Genomic DNA, 23052 nt, shown 5'->3' with positions numbered 1-23052 from the left:
TGGAGTCACTGTGGCGGCTGAAATTTAATGTACAGGGTATTAGAGAGGACTGAACTAGTCACAGACAAAGCTCTAAAATTCTGAAGAGAAATTTTTGGATAGTGAGTATTTTTGAATTTTGAATCATTGGTCAATTTCAGTCAGAAACCATAGGCATGGCAGACAACAGCTACTGGAGGCTATGAGCCAAATAATTATTCCAAATGCCAAAGTGCTGAGAATCAGTGGAGTTCTTGATTAACCTGAGTCAGGACTCTTTGTTGAATACCCCAGGCATTCAGAGCCTAGAAATGCCACACTTAGAAGCAGACTTATATAGTAATAGTGCTCTAACAAAGTGAAAACCAAGCCTCAAAAGATCAAGTTGTTGGACCAATAAGTTAACTACTTGTCAGAACAAAACTCAACCATTTTAAAAGGGGGAAATAAGTCTGGCTGGTCACCAACATGGCCCCAACAATGTGCGACATAAAGTATAAAGAAAAAAATACTAGACATATGAAGAAGCAAAAATGTGACCATAAGAAAGAGAAAATAGTCAACAAAAACAGACAGAGAGAGGACCAGAGATTTTGAAATTAAATAGGAAAAAAAAAAAAATCAGTAAAACAGCTATTACATGTATGTTTGAGAATTTGCAATAAAAAATAAACACAGGCTGGGAGCAGTGGCTCATGCCTGTAATCCTAGCAGTTTGGGACTTTGGGAGGCCGAGGCGGGTGGATCATGAGGTCAAGAGTTCAAGAACAGCCTGGCCAACATGGTGAAACCCAACTCTACTAAAAATACAAAAAAATTAGCTGGGCATGGTAGTGGGTGCCTGTAATCTCAGCTACTCAGGAGGCTGAGGCAGAGAATTGCTTGAACCCGGGAGGCAGAGGTGGCAGTGAGTTGAGATCGTGCCACTGCACTCCAGCCTGGGCGACAGAGCAAGACTCCATCTAAAATAAAAAATAGGGATAATAAATAAACATAATAGGTAAAGAGATAGAAAATTTCATCAGATAAAATAAAAACCATATAATTTGGAAATGGTAAAAATGAATTATCTGAAATTAAGAAAGTTATAGGGTGGACTTAACAGCTATTCAATACTAGAGAATAAAGAATGACTGAACCTGAAGACAGACCAATCTATTGAACTGAAGCATAGAAAGGAAATAAATAAATAAATAAATAAACAAACAAACAGACACTCTGAGATCCGTGGGACAATAAAGCAGTCATTCATACTCGTAATGAAGTCCCAGAGAAAGGAGAGAGAAAATAAAGTTCACAAATATTTGAAGACTTAATGGTAAAATTTTATTTTATTTTATTTTACTTAATTTGATGGAAAACATCAACTGAAGACCTAAGAAACTCAACTCATTTTAAATGGGATAAATCCAATGAAAAAGCATTCAATTCAACACAATAAGATTGCTAAAAATCACATAAAAAGTAGCAAGTAACAAACAATGTATTATATACAGAAGAAAAATAAAAGGAATGTCAACTGCCTTCTTTTTAAATTTATTTTTTATTTTATTTTTTATTTTTATTATACTGAAGTTCCAGGGTACATGTGCACAACGTGCAGGTTTGTTACAAATGTATACAGGTGCCATGTTGGTGTGTGCTGCACCGTTAACTCATCATTTGCATTAGGTATACCTCCTAATGCTATCCTTCCCCCGCCCAGCCCTACGACAGGCCCCCGTGTAGGATATTCCCCACCCTGTGTCCAAGTGTTCTCATTGTTCAATTCCCAAACTATCACAAGGACAGGTAAGTCATCTGCCTTCTTATCAGAAACAATGCCAGCCAGAAGTCAATAGATCGAAATTTTAAGATGTTGAAAGAACACAGAAATACAGTAAATCTGTCTTAGAATTTCACACGCAGGGAAAATATCTTTAAAAAAATCAATGGAGCACTTTGGGAGGCTGAGGCGGGCGGATCAGAAGGTCAGGAGATCTAGACCATCCTGGCTAACACGGTGAAACCCTGTCTCTACTAAAAATACAAAAATTAGCCGGGCGTGGTGGCGGGCGCCTGTAGTCCCAGCTACTCGGAGGCTGAGGCAGGAGAATGGCCTGAACGCGGGAGGCAGAGCTTGCAGTGAGCCGAGATCGCGCCAGCCTGGGTGAGAAAGCGAGACTCCGTCTCAAAAAAAAAAAAAAAAAATATATATATATATATATCAATGAAAACAAAAGCAGTTTCACCCAAAAAAACCCACAACGTTTCATTAGTGGACATGTAGTGCAAGAAATATTTTTAAAACTTCTTTAGTGTAGAGGGAAATAACAAAAGAAACAGATCTTCATGAAGGATCATGGTTGATATGTTAAATATTTTATTAAATTTTAAAAGTGTTTCCTCATTTATTTCAACAACAACTCAATGTTTAAAACACAAAATGTATTTAAAAAATAGCATATGTAGAAAGAGAGTGGATGTCCACAATAGCACAATAGCACATAAGGGCATAAATGGGAGTATGCTGCTACAGTAGTCTTACAGTATAGGTGACGTGTTATATTTATCCAAAAGACTGAATATAGTAAGTGAAAGATACATTTTGTGAACACTAGAGTAACCATCAAAATTATACATAAAAGATATGCACATCTTTCTATCTATCTAGGTGTCATTACAAATCAAATAGTAAAAAAAAAAATAAAAATAAAAGACTTGATTAATTTAAATAAGCCAATCCCACAAAGACACGTATTGCACGTTCTCACTTATTTGTGGGAGCTAAAATGTAAATCTTATGAAGATGGAGAGTAAACTGGTGGTTCCAGAAACTCAGAAGAGTAAGGGAATTGGGAGATAAAGTGTGGTTGATGAATGGGCTTAAATACACACAGAAGAACTGAGAACTGGTGTTTGATAGATTGGTAGGATGACTATAGTTAATATTATTCCATTGTACATTTCAAATAGTTAAAAGAGAGCAATTAAATGTTCCTACCACAAAGAAACAATAAATATTTAAGGTGATAGATATCCTAATTACCCTGACTGGATTATATCAATGCATCATATTATAAACATGTGCCCCCTAAATATTTACATATATTATGTATCAATAAATAAGTGAAGAAAAAATGTAATGAAGAATAGGTGGGAAAATGGAAAATGAATGGCAATATGTTAGACCAAATACATCCATACCAATAAGTACATTAAATGGAAATAGACTAAGCAAACACCATAATTAAGTTAGAAACTGTCAGACTGAGTAAAAGGCAAGATCCCATTATTTACTATATATCGGAAATGCACCTTAAAAGTACAAATAAGTTGAAAGTAAAAGACTAAAAAGTTAAGCTGTAAAAATATTAATCATAAACTATTACTAGACCATTACATACATTTTAACATTGGGTGTTCATAATATTAAGGAATGATTGTAAATTTAGATGTAGTAATGGTATTAGAGCTGAAAATTTAAAGTTCATGTCTGTCAGAGGTACATGTTAAATATTTGTTAAAAACAAGAAGTCTGGAGTTTACTTCAAAATAATCTTGAGCAGAAGAAAGGAACATGTGAGAACTGAATAAGGATATAGGTGAAACAAGACCAGAAATGCAAAGATAATTTTTGAAGGTGGGTGACGGACACATGGAAATGCACTATACAATTCTCTCTCATTTGTATATATTTGAAGTTTCCTATGAACAAAACAAAATAAAAAATTGAATTCAATCTTTTATGACATATAATATTAAAATGTTTAAATAATTAATAAAAATCTCACTGTGTCTCAAACTGTTGGTTAAGCTATTTTTAATAGTTAATCTAATTCTAAGCCTCAATTTAACAACCAGTTTCAAGCAATCAGTATGTAAGGGTATCCTGAAATCATATGATTTGGCAACATTTGATACATTCAAGGAAAGGTTCTGGAAAGATATTACAGTTATTAGCAAAAGTTATTTTTCAAATATCTGAGAAATGACATGACTCATGGGAGGAGATCTACATTAAAAAGATCAAAGGTAAAGGGAAAAAGAATATATTATCTTCCTATCTGGATACTTTTTCTCTCTCATAACCCTTCTTGCTTCTCACTATCCAGTACATTGTACATTTGCCTCTCATCTTCCTTGCTCCAATCTCTAGACTACTTTTATGCAACACTTCCAACAACTAACTCCTCTGGTTCCACAGCTGACAAAAATTTATTCCTTACTTCTTTATACTTCACTCCTGAATCCACTGAATCCACAGGAGGAAAAACTGTCTGTTTGGAACTTGGTAGGATTTGGAGATGAAAAACTGTTTCAATTGCCAGTTCAACAACATGATTAAAAAACTGAAAGCTGAAAATGGAAACCTGAATGTAGTTTCCCATATAATACGATGTTTGATACAGTATGACTCTAACACGGCTTGAATCTAGAGTGGGTATTGGCTAGATATATGGTTTGGCTCTGTGTCCCCACCAAAATCTCATGTTGAATTGTGCTCCCGAGTGTTGGCACTGGGGCTCGGTGGGAGGCGTTTGGATCATGGGATTTCCCCCTTGTTGTTCTCATGATAGTGAGTGAGTTATCACGAGACCTGGTTGTTTAAGTGGATAGCACTTCCCCCTTAGCTCTTTCTCTCCTATCTGCCATGGTAAGACATGTTGGCTTCCCTTTCACCTTCGGCCATGATTGTAAACTTCCTGAGGCCTCCAAGCCATGCTTCCTGTACAGTCTGTGGAATTAGGTGTCAATTAAACCTCTCTTCTTCATAAATTATGCAGCCTCAGGTAGTTCTTTATAGCAATGTGAGAACAGATTAATACGGTTAGCATGCATTATGTCCATTTGATATATACGTTTGGGGTTCCAAACATCAGTGTCACAATATTTTATAACATCCTATTTTGTTCAATACTGCTGGCAGAGTTTCAAAGTACAGTAATTGACAGGACAGATTGTAAAGTTGAACAGTCTCAGGTACAAACTTCAAATTGACCTTGGACCGACTACTTACCCTCTCTAAGCCCCAGTTTTCTTATTTGTAAGGTTTCTTATTTGTAATTTCTTATTGTAATGACAATACTACCTACTTCAAAGAATGCTTACATTATGCAAGTCAAACAGTTAAGATATGCAAAGCATTTAGAACATTTCCTACCACCGTGTAATTCTACATGTTTTACATATTAAGTTAGTATTTTTAACATTTACCGAAATTTTACCCTACATTTATTGTTAACAATAATAAAATAGCCGAGATTAATTGAAATCTTACTCTATATTTATTAATAATTTACATAAAACCTTATAAAGTAGTATCATGAAGCCAATGTTTACCTAATGTTCATAAGCATAAAAGTAAACTCAAAATTGTAAACACCTTACTAAGTATTCATCCACAAATAGGAATAATGAGATGAAAAACCGTGAAAGAAGATGGTGGAATCTTAACATTAAATTTGTTAAAACAAAGTTCCAAAAGCCACTGCAAGCTCCCAAAAATGATAATAAATCTGTGGCCCTCATTTGCTGCTGTAATGATCAGTTTGCTAAATGCTGCATAATGACAACATAATAGTATGCAGAACGTTTAATAAACGTAAAATGAATTGTGCTTCAAATAACATTCTAATTGAAAATTCCATTAACAAAGAATATTGCAATAGTGGTAGATTATAGATTAATCAAAGGTTATTACAATTCTCTCCTGTGGTGCTGATGATTTATTGTTCTTTCAGTATACAGCCTAGTGAAGTCCTTTATGTTATTCACATTATTTTACAGTAGCCAGAATGAAGAAAACACTTTTGCAAGTTTTGGTGCAACCAGTCTCATCAACTGTGAAGATATTTCATCACCTTTGCAAATCAAGGCAGGCATAATGAGGAATAGCTCAATTACTTACAGTACAGAATATATCTGGAAGTTCTCTTTAGTTGATTAGAATGCAAGAAATCATGATAGTCAATTGAAGCTCAGATATTTAATACTTGTTATTGGAAGGTGGCTTGGCTTAGGATAAGATTTTGAATACAGAATTGAAAGGGATAATAGATTAAATACAATTTCCAAATGCTATATGATTTCTCTATTATAAGTAAAATGATATTCCTTATTGTCTGGTCACTAGTTGATAGCTGCCTTTATTCAAGAAAATCTAAAGTAAAGGTCACTGTTAGTTTCAACAGTTGGCCCCACATGGGATAGGTGTATAATGGCTTTTGATTTGTAACTCTGGCAGCTGTTCACAAGCTTCATTTGGTTTATGGTGCTATATATTCACCCCCGAAACCAATTGTTACATGTTGGTTTGCTCTGTCAGCTGCTGTTTCCCAGCACGTCAGAGATATGTCATGCTGTTGAAGCTTTTTATCAGCAAGTTCCTTTAAAAAGGTATCTCCTGCCTGCAGTTACTCTGTTTCAGCTCTCCATAGGATCGCTGCTCAGATACCCTACCATGCTGACAGAATTTTATAATATACAAAGCTTTCCAGTTGATATATTCGTTATATTCTAGGGTTGTTAGTAGTTAGATACCTACCCTGTCTGGTAGTGATTATTATAAGGCATGCAGTAGCAACAGAGAAGTCCTATCAATGTCTTTAAGTTTCTATGTTTAATTAAATGTACCACTCTCCTAGCCTAATAATGTAAAAATGAATAAAACTTTAACTCTTATTTTTTTGCCCTTTAATTTCATTCTTGTATATATTCAGAACATATTTTCAATGAGTTTTTCAAAGACAGAAAATGTTTAGGAGAGGTAAATTTTAATTTTTTAAAACTGTATCAATATATACAATAAATGATATCACAACAGTGAAGAAACAATCTCATGAAAGGAATTTTTAATCTCTTAATTATGCCCAAATACTATCAACATATACTACCATGCAAAAATCTTTCCCCAAGTAACAAGGCCCAATATATTCCATTTTTGGTCACCGCCATGTCTATCTCTTTACACTTAATGTTGTCAATCTAGTAAATATGTTAATGATAAATACTGACTACTTGGCAAGAGGACTATAATATTTATGCATAAGCAAGCAGAGTGGAGGAAGCAAAAATGTGAGCTACTTAACTTTCTGGAGTAGTAAAAATGATTTTATGAAGAGAACAGCATATCCCAATGACAGAGTAGTAAGTCATGCTAAAAGTGTACTACATCTGTCTCTACTACATTTAATCAGATATATGTCATTCTGCGGACTTGCATAAACTGTTTTGTGACAAAAACAAGAATCTAGATTGCTGAACTGAAATCTACCTAGTTAGCTCACACAAGTTTGTCAGCAAGATTACACTAAAATTTAAGGTAAGGGTATGGGTTTTAAATGAAGCATTAATAAATGCTTCAATATATGATTACTTCTCAGCTTACAGTCTATATTATGAACTAAACTCAGTATGGATATGAGAGTTACATAAAGAGAATAAAAGAAATCCAACCACAGTGTACAGCTTAAATAACCTCACAGGTCTTTTACATTTCTAACTTCTATAAATCATTATTATTTGTTAAAACTATTGATTATACGAAAAGATCGAGAAAGATAACTTTAAAAATTATGGACATTAGTTGCACCTTAAGCCAAAAAAGCTGGAAATAACCCTACATCAATCTCATTTTTAAGAGACAGAAATATACTCAATTAATTTTAATTAAATTGCTCCATTAGCTTGATTTTCCTTGACACTGTGGAATCTGACTTCGTGTATTCTACAGAGAAGTACCAACAGCCTCCATGATAACAAACTGCTTCACTTAAGCTTTATCACTGATGACATTTAATGATCTGGAAAGGATAAGGACAACATTTCTGCTTTTTCAGTTTGATGATACCTGTAGTACCATATGCTGAAAGCTCTCAATTTCTGGTGATATGGAGAGTACGTTTAGAAAAGGTCATAATCTTTGAAGAGGAATACATTAATTCTTGAAGTGTAGGAACTGGAACTAAATATATCTTAACTATATCTTGTTCTCTGTTTTAGAAATGCAAACAACTAATTTAACTTGAATGTCAATTGATCAAATGCCAATCCAAACAAGAGAATGAGATATACTTTAATAAGGAATTAAAATTTGTATTCCAACACTGTATAAAATTTTTCACTCTAGGCAGTATTTTTTTCTAGACTTGTCTTAAATGAATTCTTATACATTGGGGTGACTGTCCAGTTAACAAAACTTTATATATACTCTAGGCAAAAATAAGAAGTATGCATTGATTAGCACATATGGAGGACCTTTCTAGAGTCTATATTGCTATGGATGTTTATTTGTTCTTGGATTGTAAATGAACAGAAAATAGTAAATGTAGTCATCTTTAAATTAAAAACTGTGTATCTTCTAATAAGTGATACATACATTTCAGAGAAGGGATTAAACAGTCTAAATTTTATATTATGGGACTCATGAAAGTATAATTATAAAAAAAATCTGTTGACCCACTTCTACTTTTACCCAGTGTTATATCCTTCGTAATTATTAGGAAGTCCTTGAAATTCAAATAATATTAAAAACTCAAAATAAGAGAATTCTGGGAAGACAGTGGAGCAGGAAGTACCAATAATAAGTCTTCTCACTCAGACAATAATTACATAAGCAAAAATCTTTCCCGTGTAACTTCTTTAGACCTCTATAAAGGCTTGTATCTTCTAGGGGAAGGCTTTAGTGATAAACTGCAGTAGATTTTGGTCAATATCACTTATTAACTCGACAGCAGCCACCCTTCACACTAACAATCTGTATGGCAGGTAGTTGTGCACATGTTACTATAGCAGTTTTCATACAACTCATGGGAGGCGGGGTGGGCAGTAAGGACACTGTTCTCTAACAGTGGGGCTGTATGTCCTGATCATTAATTGCTGTATTTGATCAAGGAGGGACAAACACAAAGGCAGGCACCTACTGTTGCTGCATCTCCCCCTTATTGTTCCAAGTAGCATTTTCTTTGGCTGAAGTGACTTCCAGGATATATAAAGCTCAAGTGATTTTTTTTGTCTTAATTTTTCTTTTTCCCATTTTTGTGAACCAGAGATTCAAGACTAAAACATTCACAACACCTGAAAACACTGGAAAATTAGAAAGTTTTCAGGAATGCCCAGAGAGAGATGCAGGTTCAGAAAAGATCTGAAAAAAAAAAAAAAAACCTTAAGTTTACACATCAGCCTAATCCTTGGCATAGAGATAACCTACAGAATTCCAAATAAAACAAAACAAATCAAAATAAAAGCAGCAAATCCAGGTGAAGGAGTGAAATATGAGTTCAAAATTTGCTATGTTATTAGATTAAAATATACAGTTTTCAACATAAAAATCACAAGGCATATGAAGAAACAGTAAAGTAGGTTCCATTCAGTGGAAGATAATAAACCAACAGAAATTGTCCTTGAGAAAGTCCTGATTGTAGATCTACTAGACAATGACTTCAAAATAGATGTCTTCACAATGCTCAAAGAACTGAAGAAAGGCACAGGGTGAGTAAGAAATATATACGTCTGAACAAAATGAAAATATAATTAAAGAGAGTACTTTAAAAATAACTAAAAGGAAAGTCTGGAGTGGGGAAGTATAATAACTGAAATTTAAAAAAAATGCATTATAGTGTTTGAAAAGTAGTTTTGAATAGGCAGAAAAAGAATCAGTGGATTTGGATATAGGACAATGAAATTTATTGAATCTGAGGGATGGAAATAAAAAACAACTGAAGAAAGTGAAAAGTAAAGGTGTAAAACACAATCATAAAGACCAATATACACATTGGAGTCATCTCTGAAGGAGAAGAAAACAAAAAAGGCAGATAAAATATTTAAAGAAATCATTTCTGAAAATTTCCAAAATTTGATGAAAGACAGGAATATAAACATTCAAGAACTTTAATGAATTCCAGATATTGTGAACTCAAAGAAACTCACACAGACACATTTTAATCAAACTGTGGGAAGCCAAAGGCAAAGAAAGGATCTGGAAATCATAAACAGAAAAGCAATTCATCATATGCAACCTCAATAAGATTATCAGTAGATTTCTCATCAGAAACTTTGCAGTCTAGAAAGTAATAGACTATTATATTTAAAAAGCTACTAGAAAAAAAAAGACTGTCAACCAAGAATCCTATTTCTGATAAAACTATCTTTCAAAAGTTAGAGAAAAATCAAACAATTCTAAAATAAGCAAAAGCTGAGTTTATAACCATTAGATCTGCCCTGAAAGAAATGCTAAAAAACACTCCTGCAGTTTAAAATGAAGGATGCTAGATGGTAACTGAAAGGTACATGAAAAAATAAAGACTGCACTAAAAATAAATACATGAAAAATTTAATGTTAGCATTATTGTAACTTTGGTTTATGACTAAGTATACATATTGTTTCCACGTAATTTAAGGTACTAATGCGTTAGGAAAAATTATTACTTTACATTTTTGGACATATAATATATAAAATGTGTTTTTGTTACATCAACAGCTGAACAACTGAACTGGGTGGAAACTAAGCTGCCAAGGAGCAGAGGTGTTTTTTTTTGTTTGTTTGTTTTTTTTGTTATTGAAGTTAAAATCACTTAAATTCAAACTAGAGTGTTATGACTTGAGGATGTTAAATGTAATTCCCATGGTAACCACACCAAAAACTCTAGAGTATACAGAAAAGGAAATATGAAGGGAATTCACATATTTTTCTACAAAAAAATCAATTAAACACAAAAGACAGTAATGCAGAAAATCAGGGACAAAAAAAAATTATAATGCCTGCAGAAAAAAATGGCAAAATGACAGAAGTTTTTCCTTATCAGTAATTCCTTTAAATATAACTATATTACATTCTGAAATTAAAAGAAAAAAAAAGATTGGCAGAGTGGATTTTTAAAATCATCCAACAATATGCTGTTTACTAAGGATTCACTTTGGATCCAAACGCAGAAATAGGTTGAAAATGACAGATTTAAAAAACATATTCCATACAAATAGTAACCAAAAGAGACCAGAGGTAACTACACTAAAATCAGAAAATATGGACATTAAGTTTAAAAAGGTTACAAGTGACAAAGAAAGACATTATGTATTAATAACAGAATCAACACTGCTTGAAGATATGTAAACATTCATGTACCTAATAAAAGACATCAAAATACATGAAGCAAAAACTAACAGTACGTAAGGGATAGTCAGTTCTATAAAAGTAGTTAGAGACTGATATCTCATTCTTAATAATAAAGAGAACAACCAGACAGAAGATAAGTAAGGAAAGAGAAGACACACAGTAAGCTAACCAGGTCTAACAGAGTTATAAGGAACATGATACACAACAACAGAATACACATTCTTCTTAACTGCACATGAGACGTAAGTCCCAACATATATATTTTTAAATGGAAGTCATAAAAAACTTCTCCAATCACAATCGATAATAGAAGAAAATCTAGAAAGTGAACAAATTAATGGAAATTTAAAAACATACCCTTATACAACCAATTGATCAAAATAGAAATAATAAGGGAAACTAGAAAATAGAATCAAAAGAAAACAAAAATGAAACAAACCAAAATCTATGGGATGCAGCAAAACAATGCTAAGGAGAAATTTTATAGATACATTTTAAAATAATCAAAAGGAAAATCTGGAGCTGGGAAGTACAATAACTGAAATGAAATTTCATTTTCATTTACTTAGAATTTAAAAGAAAAAGAGATCTCAAATCAATAGCCTCTCCATATTACTATGGACCTATAACAAGACAGACAAAACCCATAGGTAGAAGGAAGGAAGGAAATAATAAAGGTTGGGGCAAAGATAAGTAAAATGGAGGATGCTATTCCATCTTAAATAAAGCAAATATTCTGACATGCTACAACATGGGTGAATTTTGATGACATTATGTGAAGTGAAATACACAAATCACAACAGGACAAATAATGCATGATTCCACTTATATGAGGTACTCAGAGTAGCCAAAATTATGATGTCAGAAAGGAGAATGTCAGTTGCCAGGTGCTGCGGGAACAGGAAAAGATAGATTTAGTTTAATGGGATAGAGTTGCAGTTTTCCAAGATGAAAAGAGTTCTGCAGATAGATGGTGGTGATGGTTGCACAACATTAATGTGTTTAAGACCACTGAACTGTACACTCAAAAATGGTTAAGATGGTAAATTTTATACTATGTGTATATACCAAAATAAGAATAAATTGGAAAAAAAAAGGTAAACCAAAAAATAAGCAAACAAAAAAGACATGTTTGTGAAATTGATGCTTTCAAAAATGACAAAATATTAGGCAACAACTTTGCCTGTATACCACACAATTTTAGTAACTGTTGTGATAATTCACTTATAGTATATGCATATTCCTACAGAAAGAATAAACCTAAAAAAACAATATTCCACGAATTTCTCAGTTACTTCCTTACTAGTATATTAAGCTTTTAAAACAATATTATCTCTATCCTTTTATGATTTCTTGTGACCTTCATCCATTTACACAGTTAATATGAACTTTGAAGCCCATTTCATTTTTCCGGTGTTTATTAATGCCCTAATCCTTATTAGCAAAGATGATACTATTAGTAAATGTTATGGTTAATTTACTTGGAGCTATTTGAAAGTACTCTTGTCATTTCATATTTTTGTCCATCAAGAGGATTTTTTTGTTTTGTTTTGTTGTGTTTTTTTAGAGTATCAAGTCACTTCACTTGTATTAAGGCTGAGTAGTTTGGCTTTTCATATGTGTAGTGGCCTGAAGACACAGGCTCCAGCCTCTAGCATATGAATTGCATGATGATAATCAATCTCACTATGTTTGACTGATATGTATTGATTATTTTTAATGAACTCAAAAGCACAGTATCAATCTCTAGCAAACTTAAAATAGCAAGTAACTTCTTGTTACTCAGTAGTTTTGACTTCACAATAAGAGGATATTTTAAAATTTCTGAATGTTGTATTTAAATACATTGATGAATTATGTACTTTTTATTAAACAACATAGCATACATTATTTTATAATCAGAAACCTGATATAATAAGCACTCCAGAAAATTCCAAATATTGTTTATTGATTTAAATGTATTTGAAAAGCCATTTCAGGAAACAATTAAAAAAAAACTGACTTGGAATATATGTTCCAGATAATCCATAAATTTACCTCTCCTCTACTTTCACCAGTTTGTACACTCCTGTTTCATGCCATGCCGCCTGCAGCAAAAATGATTCACAATCATATCCCAATAATTCACTTCAAAGTTTACTCTTGTTTTTGTTCTTTATCCCTGGTTTTGTGAAGTAGTATCTGGAGAAGTTAGGAATATCACATAGCAGAGATAATGATTCAAAGTAACTTTTTTGCTTGGATATCTTTTATCATGTATTCATTTTTATTGAACTATTTCATATATGTATATGTTAAAAATACATTTCCTGAATTTTTCTTATTGTCTTCGGCCTCAAGTCACAAGATAACATAGCTAAGTATTTGATAGCTACAATGATCCTAAGAATCCTTTTGGTCATTTTTGGAGAGTCACCATAATAAAATTATGAAGCAGTAAATATATCCTTCCCTCTACTTCGGGGCATATTAATTGCAATGTGTAAGATTCAATTTTTATCCCTTGTAGAAGTTTCCTTTGAAAATATGTAAGAAGAAAATTGGCTGTAATAGTCCCTGTCCGATTTGGCTGTCTCTTGCATTACTTAATAATGATTTGCTTTTTCATACACAGAAAGGAAATCTGATGGGCTTAGGGCTTCACTGAGATTTACATGGCAGAATAAAATATGAAAATTCATATCCATTATCAACTAAGGGAATGATAAACTGTGTACATCCTCACCTTAAAGCAACCTGAAACCCCTTTTCTTTTCTTTGTATGAAAATAGATGCTATATAAAGAAATATGATGCCATAGTAACTAGCATTTTTAGTTATTCAAAATTAAGCTCATTGACTAATGCTATAAAGAATGAGAAATATGCATTTACCCTTGGACATGAGCCAAAGATAACTCTATTTAAAATGTTTACACTTACCAGTATTTCCCTCTTTTAAATTGACACAATAATTTATTGTATAATTTCCACATTATTTCAGTTGAGAAATTAAACATATACATCATCGTTAAGACAACAGAAAAATTATCTAGTTATCAGTAACAATAAAAGTTAAATGGTTGATATTAAATTTAAAATATTCCAAAGTTGGGTAATCAATCAGATATGATTTTTGAATTGAAGGAGCAAATATGTTTGGGAATTTAATTTAACAAATATTCCTTTTCCCATTTCAGAGTATTTATATAATTTTTATTGGCATCAATAAATGTTCATTTAGAAATGAGGCACACAGTTCATTGTCACCCCCAAACCCAACCAAGAATGACATTAATAGGAAACATTCCACACTAAAAATTATGGTAAAGCTGTTGCATTTAAATTTTTTTTAATTTATTAGCCACAAAATACAGAGACCCTCATAAATGTAGGGATTTAAAAAGTAAGAAAATGGAATCTTATATTAGATGTAAGATTTTTTGATACTTTTAAACAGGGTGATTTTTTAATGTTAACATTTGTCATAATTATAACTAGATATAACTTTTGTCGCATTTCAGAATTTCCTTAGAACACCTCTTTGTCAGTTTTTTAATGCTCTAACATCATCATGAAGAAAATTAAAAGAATGGTTTAAAAAAATGCTCCATTCTCCCGTTCTCCCTTTCTGCTTGTGTTGTTAGTAATGCGAATAATGCCTCCATACTGTCATGTTAGCTAATAATGATATACCCTGCCCACGGTTATTTTAAAGATTTATCTACTTGACAAAGTCCTACAATAGTAGAAATAGAAATATTTTTATCTCATAAGTTATAAATGAAAATAATTAGTAGCTTCCAAAAAGGTTAGCCAAAATGGTCTGATAATAGCTATTATTTCTAATTATAAAATGAGTAACTTGAAGGCACAGGTTTATCTTAATGAACAAAATATTCAAATTATTTTTCTTGGCACAAATGCAACAATGAAATCATACCTTGTTTTATGCAACATATATTTTAATTTAAATCTAGTTCAATAGAAGAAATCACAGTTTTCATAGGAAGGCAAAGAGGTTTTATTGGGTATATGCAAGGGAAATGAATGTATTTATATATAAGTATGGGGTGATACAATGTTGAAGAATAAATAGAATGAAGGAGTAGGTGTCTATGGGCAAGTAAGGAATTACCTTCTAAAGTAGCTGGTAAACTCTTGATTGTGGATATGGTTCCTTCTCTCTTCTAGAAGTATCAACCAGAAGACTCTTCTAAGTAATACACTAACTACCAAATTTTGCTTATTGCTTGGTAAGGAACTAAGGAAACATGGAAAAGCTGTGTTCACTTACTCATGTATTATTTATTTGCACCACTTTTTGTCGTGTTTATGTAAACCCAAGCAAAAGCAAACCTGAACCCTCTCTTAGTCATCATTTTGGACAATTTGCAAACTGGAATCAGACTTTTATAATCTGACCCAGCTGAAAGACTCATAATTAATATAAGACAAATAAATTAGGGATAGCAGCTTGAAAAATCTGTTTTTATTCTTTGTATCTTCCTATAATAATAGGTAATTACTGATTCTTCACACATCTTTATGAATAAAACACATCACTTTTGAAAGCTTGGTCCAACTCTGGCATCTTCCACATATACCTGTATGATTAGCACATTAAAAATGAATATTGCATGCATGATTTCCAAACTAAGACATCTTAGAATTTTCAGTATGAATGGGGGAAGAATGATATTTTCGTGGATACTCTCTACCATCTGAAAGAATAACAAAATAGTTTTCGTGAAAATATGCTGTTACAAAATTTTGGAAAACAGAAGAGGTACACAGTAAATGTAAATGTTCGGTGTTAGAATTGTTTATAAGAAAGTCTGTGAATCTAACAGACTTTATTGCACATTATCTGAGGAAAGAATGTATTAACTAAAGAAAACCTAGTCTTCCTACATGCTGCTAACAGAAATGGAAATGTAAAGGTTGGGAATTCAACAGTGAGAGAAAGCATTTTTCCAGGAGTGTTAATAAATCTGGAGAATGTAGGCTACCAGAGAGCATTGGATGTAGCACAGGAATGGATTTATTCTTTCACACTACAATTTCAGTGGACTATTCTTTTGTATAATTTATTTTTCCCCCACCCCTTTGTCCTCAAATATTTACTATTTTTTCATTATTTTTTCTAAAGTATTGATCAGGAAGAGTACATCTTAGAAAACATAGACATTTTATAGTAAATGCATAAGAATAATGTATTATGATTTTTGTTTATATATCATTTCATGCAACATTCTTGAAGTGAGTGCACTTAAATAAAATTATCTTTGAGTACTCTCTGAAACATTTTAAAGCCTAGATCTGAAAAGTGAGAGATCAGTTTGTGTTGATTACCCACCAAAGTGATATAATTGTTACTGCATGAGGCTCTGTCTAAGCAATCAACCGGATTTCCTGTATCTTTACCCAGTATTCCCTTCTCTAACTCCTCTCCTTTAAATGCAGGCTCTAAGTGTTACCGTAAAGTGTTGTTTGTAGAAAACATGTAAATTGCAATAACTAAATGAAAACTACTTTAAGATAGTCGCTTTGAAGGTGCTAACACTCAACTGGCTTTATATTACTTAAATGCTATGTTACTTTATTTTTAGAAGATACAATTTTGTTTCATACATAACTTTAGTATTTTATTTACACTCTATGTTCCTTATAATATAACCATCTTTATTTCTGCATCTACACGACATTGTAATTTATTGGGGCAGAGAAAGTCTTATAGAAACAACTAGAGTGTAGAAAATAACACTACAGTACTCCTTTAATTTTCTGTTTGGACCAGAGTCCTTTCTGGTGGAATTTTCTGGAAAGAAAATGCACATACACACATACACATATAGATGTAAATGTGTGTATGTACATATATATACACATACAATGAATGTGATATATATATATATACACACACACACATACAATGAATGTGATTGTGTGTGTATACATATATATACACACACACATACATGCAAACAGATTCATTGTAGTTCAAAATTAAGCCTTCTAATAAAAGGAATGGTGTAAATGAGTAAGCATTCTTTTTACTTTGAGACTAAAACAGTGATTATTTTTGCTTCAGTTCCTTTTGCTTCCTCTCCAATGGCCCAGTGACCTGGGTAGGCTGGCATAATGTACAGATAAAAAAGAAAATGTCTGTCTTCCCTCTAACATCAGGACCTTTCACCAAAGAAAATTGTGAGCGTTAATTAACGTGATTTGCTTAGCTCTTCCAAACACAAATGCTGTCTGGGCCAGACCTAATGGGGCTTTAGCTACGCCTTTACCAGCGTGGCTAATCTAATTCCCTGTGCAATGCTTTTTTCTTGCTTCACTGTTTGCTCAGCAGACACATTCACTTTCTCTGAACATTTCTTTCTGAAGTTACATATACTGTGGATTCACATTTTAATGAGATGAAATATTTTAATAGAAATATTTAATAGAGAAATTATAATTATTCATCACTATTCAGCTACCAGTGTAACTGCAATAAGGAGTACCCTATCTAAAACTGTTTGAAATAATGAGTAAATTTACTTTGAATTGATCGTTTATTATATTCCCATAGACACAGATCATGATACGCCTTATAAATATATTTGACTTTTTTTACCATAGAATGCATTTAATTATTGTTTTAATATTTCCTACTTATAAGGGCTGAAGCTCCATTTCATGTAAAAATGTGGAGAAAAGTAAATAATTACCCTAATAACTAAATGATATCATAAACAATCACAATATAGTAGCATAGTCCATAGTCATTGGGAGATAAAACTTACAGAAATTGAATCTTACTTTTCTTTCTCCTACCACTGTATTTCACATGTCTGAACAAAGATACACATCTACAAGTTATTTCAATTTGCCACAGCATGCACAGATATTCAGATACAGATTTCAACTAATTGTATTCCGAATAGAAGGACAATGCTCTGAATGACAACAAGGGAAACTCCATTATCAAACGCTGTATTATGAAAGGGAAATGTCTAAGGATTTTTTCAATAAAAAATAAAAACAAAATTAGAATAAACTAATCCTACATAACTAAACTGAGGAAAACAAATAGAGCATCCGCTAGTGTTTGTTTTCTCTTTCAGATACTGATAAAGTTAACTCTGTCATTGAAATGACACATGCTTAATTTTAAATGTTTTACTTTTAAAAATAAAAATAAATAAATATCCAGTGGCATAATTTAAGCTGGCTCCATGTGAACCAAAAATATATATTTTTAAAACATTAAAATGATCTAGGAGGCTATCTACTCGAATAATTTCATGGGATGAGTATATGCATATTCAATGTTAACAGAAAAATAATGAAAAATATTAATTTGGAAAAAATACCATCAAATTCAGCTGGAATTTCAGAAACAAGAATAAATACAAGTGTAGAGGCTGACAAATAATAAAGAAAGTAAAGTGATAGTTCAGACACTATAAGAATCTAAGTAAACGATTCACACAGATTATGGGATGGTATATTGATAAAAGAAGTAAGTGATGCCCTGGAGTCTTCTTTCACCACCAACTTTTCAAATGTCCCTGAATAATCACTCTTTCTTCCCCAAAATGTAGATCTTAATTAAAGGAAAACCTTCTCTTATTGTACTATTTGAAAGAAACAGTACAAGTATGAGGATACTGCAGCTCATTTCCTGACATTAATTTCATGATTGGAAATTCCATACTGTAAGCTGAAAAACAAATGGTTTATAGAAAAAAATAAATGCAATATGGGCATTTCTGTTTTAACATCCTCCATATTCCCTTGCTTCAGAATGTATTTTGACATATTTACCTTTCTAAAATTTGTGTATACCAACTTTAGTCTGTTTTCCTATCTTAATTATGCCACATCTTGTAAAATTAGTTACTCTAATTGCTAAAAAAAGTTCTTTAAAACACGAGTTAATTCCTCATGTTAATATTCTCTCAAGAAGCAGCACATTTCTCAGGGATTTAGCATGAGATTTATTAATTTTCATTGCATGGGAGAACTCACAGGAAATTGTCTTCTATAGAGGGTGACAGAGCAATTGTAGGTTTAGAGCGATGTGTGGTATTAAAACTACTTTCTATGATTAGATTGTGATGATTTAAAAATTTTAGTACATTTTGAAACATTTCTGTGATTGTTAACCATGTGCCATTATATACACCAATTTCACAAACTTTTCATGGCCTGTTACTGTGTGAAATTATTAGAAAAGTTTTTTTTTTTTATTGTTCTTTCATGGTGGCTAGGTAAGGAACTTGCTAGAATATACTGTTTTCAGCATTGTTGTCAACTTTGTGAGTTAGACCTTTATACTTACAAAAAGTATATGGAGAACAATGGATAGTAGTAGCTTTTCAGGAATTTGAAACACTATCTGGTAATGACATCAAAAAGAGATGTTTATTATGATCAGAGAATTGCCAATTAAAGTTATAATAAGATATCACCTCATACCTGTTACAGATGTCCATTATCAAAAAATAACAAATACAAAAGCTAGTAAGTGTTTGCGAGGATGTACAGATAAGGAAACCCTTGTATACTCTTGGTAGGCATACCAATTAGTACGGCAATTATAAAAAAACAGTATAGAAGTTCCTCAAAAAAATAAAAATAGAACAACTACTCTTCAAGATAAAAATGTTCAACAAACTTGGCATAGAAGGACCACATCTCAAAATAATGAAGACTATTTATGAGAAACCCACAGCTAATATAATACTGAATGGGGAAAAGTTGAAAATCTTTCCTCAAAGACCTTGAACAAGACAAGGATGCCTATTTTCAACACTCCTATTCAACTTAGTACTGGAAATCTTAGCCAGTGCAATTAGGAAAAAAAAAAAAAAGAAAGAAAGGAAAACAAACAACAACAACAACAAACAATTGATGTCCAAACTGGAAAAGAAGGAGTCAAATTATCCCTCTTTGTAGAAGACATAATCTTACGTGGGGAAAAACTGAAGACTCAGAACTGATACATTTGGTAAACTTACAGGATACAAAATCAGCATACAAAACTCAGTAATATTTCTAGCCATCAATAATGAAGTAGATAAAAAACATCAAGAAGTCAATCCCATTTAGAGTGGCTACAAAAAATAAAACAAAATAAAATATTTAGAAATGAATGCAACCAAAGAAGTGAAAGATCTCTGCCAGGAAAACTATAAAACATCAGTGAAAGAAATTAAAAAGGACACACACAAATGGAAAGACAACCCATGCTCACAGATCAAAATAATTAAAATGACCACACTACTCAAAGTAATCTGCAGATCCAATTCAATCCTTGTCAAAATACAAAAGTCATTTTTTCGTAAAAATAAAAAAGAAAGCAATCTAAAAATTAGTATAGAACAACAACACAAAAGGCTCAAATAACCAAAGCAACTCTGAGTATAAAGGACACAGCTAGGACATCATACTATCTGACTTTGAAATATAAGACAAGGCTATAGTAACCAAAACAGAACATATTGGTATTAAATTAGACCAATGGGACAGAATAGAGAACCCAGAAATAAATCTACATATTTATAGCCAACTGGTATTTAACAAAGTCACCAAGAACAAACAATGGAAAAAGAACACACCTTCTTCAATAAATGGTGTTTGGAAAACTGCATAACCACATGCAGAAGAATGAGACTGGACCCCTATTTCTCACCACTCACAATGTTAACTAAATTAAACATGGGATAAAGACTTCAAATAAAACCTGAATTTATAAAATTATTATAAGAAACCATAGGGGGGAAAAAAAAAACACTCTTCAGGACATCAGGCTAGGCAAAGATTTTATGGCTAAGACCTCAAAAGCACAGGCAAAATTTTAATGAGACATATTCAACTAAAAAGCTCTGCACAGCAAGATAAACAATCAACAGAACAAAGACACAACATCTTTAATGTTAGAAAATATTTGGAAATTATTCATCTAACAAGGGACTCACATCCAGAATATATAAGGAGCTCAAACACTTCAAAAATTATTTTAAAATTCCATTTGAAAATAGGCAAGAGACATAAACAGGCATTTCTCAATAGAAGACATACAGGTAGCCAACAGAGATATGAAAAAATATGCTTCACATCATTAATCATCAGGGAAATGTAAATCAAAACCACAATGACATATCGCTTCACCCGAGTCAGAATAGCTAATAGTAAAAAACAGACAATAGCAGATAATGGCAAGGATGCAGAGAAAAGGAAACTCTTATTGACTCAAATTGACTCAAACTCCTCCTCTACATAACTACTTGTCACCTTCTTCAAATTTTTATAATGCCATTCATGAGTTTGAAATCTTCAGTGTATGGGCAGTGTTATGGATTGAACCTTTGTATTTCCTTGAAATCCATATGTTGATATTCTGACTGCCAGTGTGATGGTATGAGAAAGTGTGGCTTTGGGGAGGTAATTTGGTTAAATTACCTCATGAGAATGAAGCCCTGTGATGAGATGAATGCCTTCTTAAGGGAGGAAGAGACACCAGAGCTTGTTCTTTCTGCCATGTGAGGACAGGAAAGTCAGGAAGTGGGCCCTCACCAAGACTGAATCTGCCATTTCCTTAACCTTGGATTTCTCGGTCTGCAGAACTGTGAAAAATAAATTGTTGCTTAAGCCACTCAGTCTATGGTGTTTTGTTATAGTCACCCAAGATCACTAAAACATACAGCATTTACCTTTTGGGGTAATGGTCCAGCAATATCACAAACTATATAAATTTTCTGGATAAGTCTGTCCCTAAGAATGTCAGCCATCCTGTTTCCACATATGAAGTGTATTTTACTATTCCTTAAAATTAGTTATCACGTATGTTTGTGACATAGGATATCAAAGCTAGAGATACTAATCATCCTAATATCCAAAAAGTATTCAAGAATTTGTGACCACATAAGAGGTCACAAATATATTACAAAGGGCAGCTTTCATAATATGCTTGGGCATGAGCCCACACTGAGAATTCTAGGAACTGTAAGAACGGAAGCTATTGTGACTTATCTGAAATAGTGAAGATGTTGTTCCCACCCAAATCTGCTGGTTCACTATTGTTTTAGAGCTATGGAACATCCAGCAAGTACAGCACACAATAGGTCCTCATTAAAATCAATGAACATTTAAATTCATTTTTTTAGTTTCACCAAAATATATTTGATAGAAAAGGACATACGTTAACACAATAATAACTCTATTTTCATGGGGCATAAAGGATATGTGCTCAAGATAATAGGGGAAAACCAGACAATGAACAAAGTAGAAACTAGTGGTACAGAAGTTTAGCATATACCATACTGCAGTTACTCAGAAAAAAATATGTGAATGTTTGTGTGTATGTATCTGAAATTTCTCTAGATCTTGAAAACAATTACAATTACACACAGACGTGTGTGTGTGTGTGTGTGTGTGTGTGTAATTTTGGCCAGGCACGATGGTTCACACCTGTAATCCTAGCACTGGGGTGGAGGTTGCAGTGAGCAGAAATCGTGCCACTGGACTGGAGTGACACAGTGAGACTCCAACTAAAATATATATACACACACACACACACACACACACACACACATATATATATACACACACACATATACATATACAAAACTAAAATATATATTATATATAATTTTTAAATTTTTTTCACCATCTTGACCAGGGTGCTCTTGAACTCCTGATCTTCTGATCTACCCCCCTCGGCCTCCCAAAGTACTGGGATTACAGGAGTGAACCACGACGCCTGGCTAAAATTACATATTTTTAAGACAGCGTCCAGGAAATTATCCATTTCTTCTAGATTTTCTAGTTTATTTGTATATAGAGTTGTTTATAGTATTCTCTAATGGTAGTTTATATTTCTATGGGGTCAGTGGTGATATTCCCTTTATCAGTTTTTATTGCATCTATTTGATTCTTCTCTCTTTTCTTCTTTATTAGTCTTGCTAGTGGTCTGTCAATTTTGTTGATCTTTTCAAAAAACCA

General features: G+C 32.5%; 1 protein-coding gene across 2 annotated transcripts in view; it reads right to left on the bottom strand.

Moving 5' to 3' along the window:
- GRID2 (glutamate receptor, ionotropic, delta 2) overlaps window positions 1-23052 on the bottom strand; it is a 1517061-nt gene that overhangs the window by 1133582 nt on the left and 360427 nt on the right. The window lies entirely within an intron of this gene.

This window comes from Colobus angolensis, unplaced genomic scaffold (assembly GCF_000951035.1).
Source record: "Colobus angolensis palliatus isolate OR3802 unplaced genomic scaffold, Cang.pa_1.0 Scaffold123, whole genome shotgun sequence".
Lineage (NCBI taxonomy): Eukaryota > Metazoa > Chordata > Mammalia > Primates > Cercopithecidae > Colobus > Colobus angolensis.
Note: the sequence above shows the minus strand (reverse complement) of the source record. Positions and strands in the feature narration are given on the sequence as shown.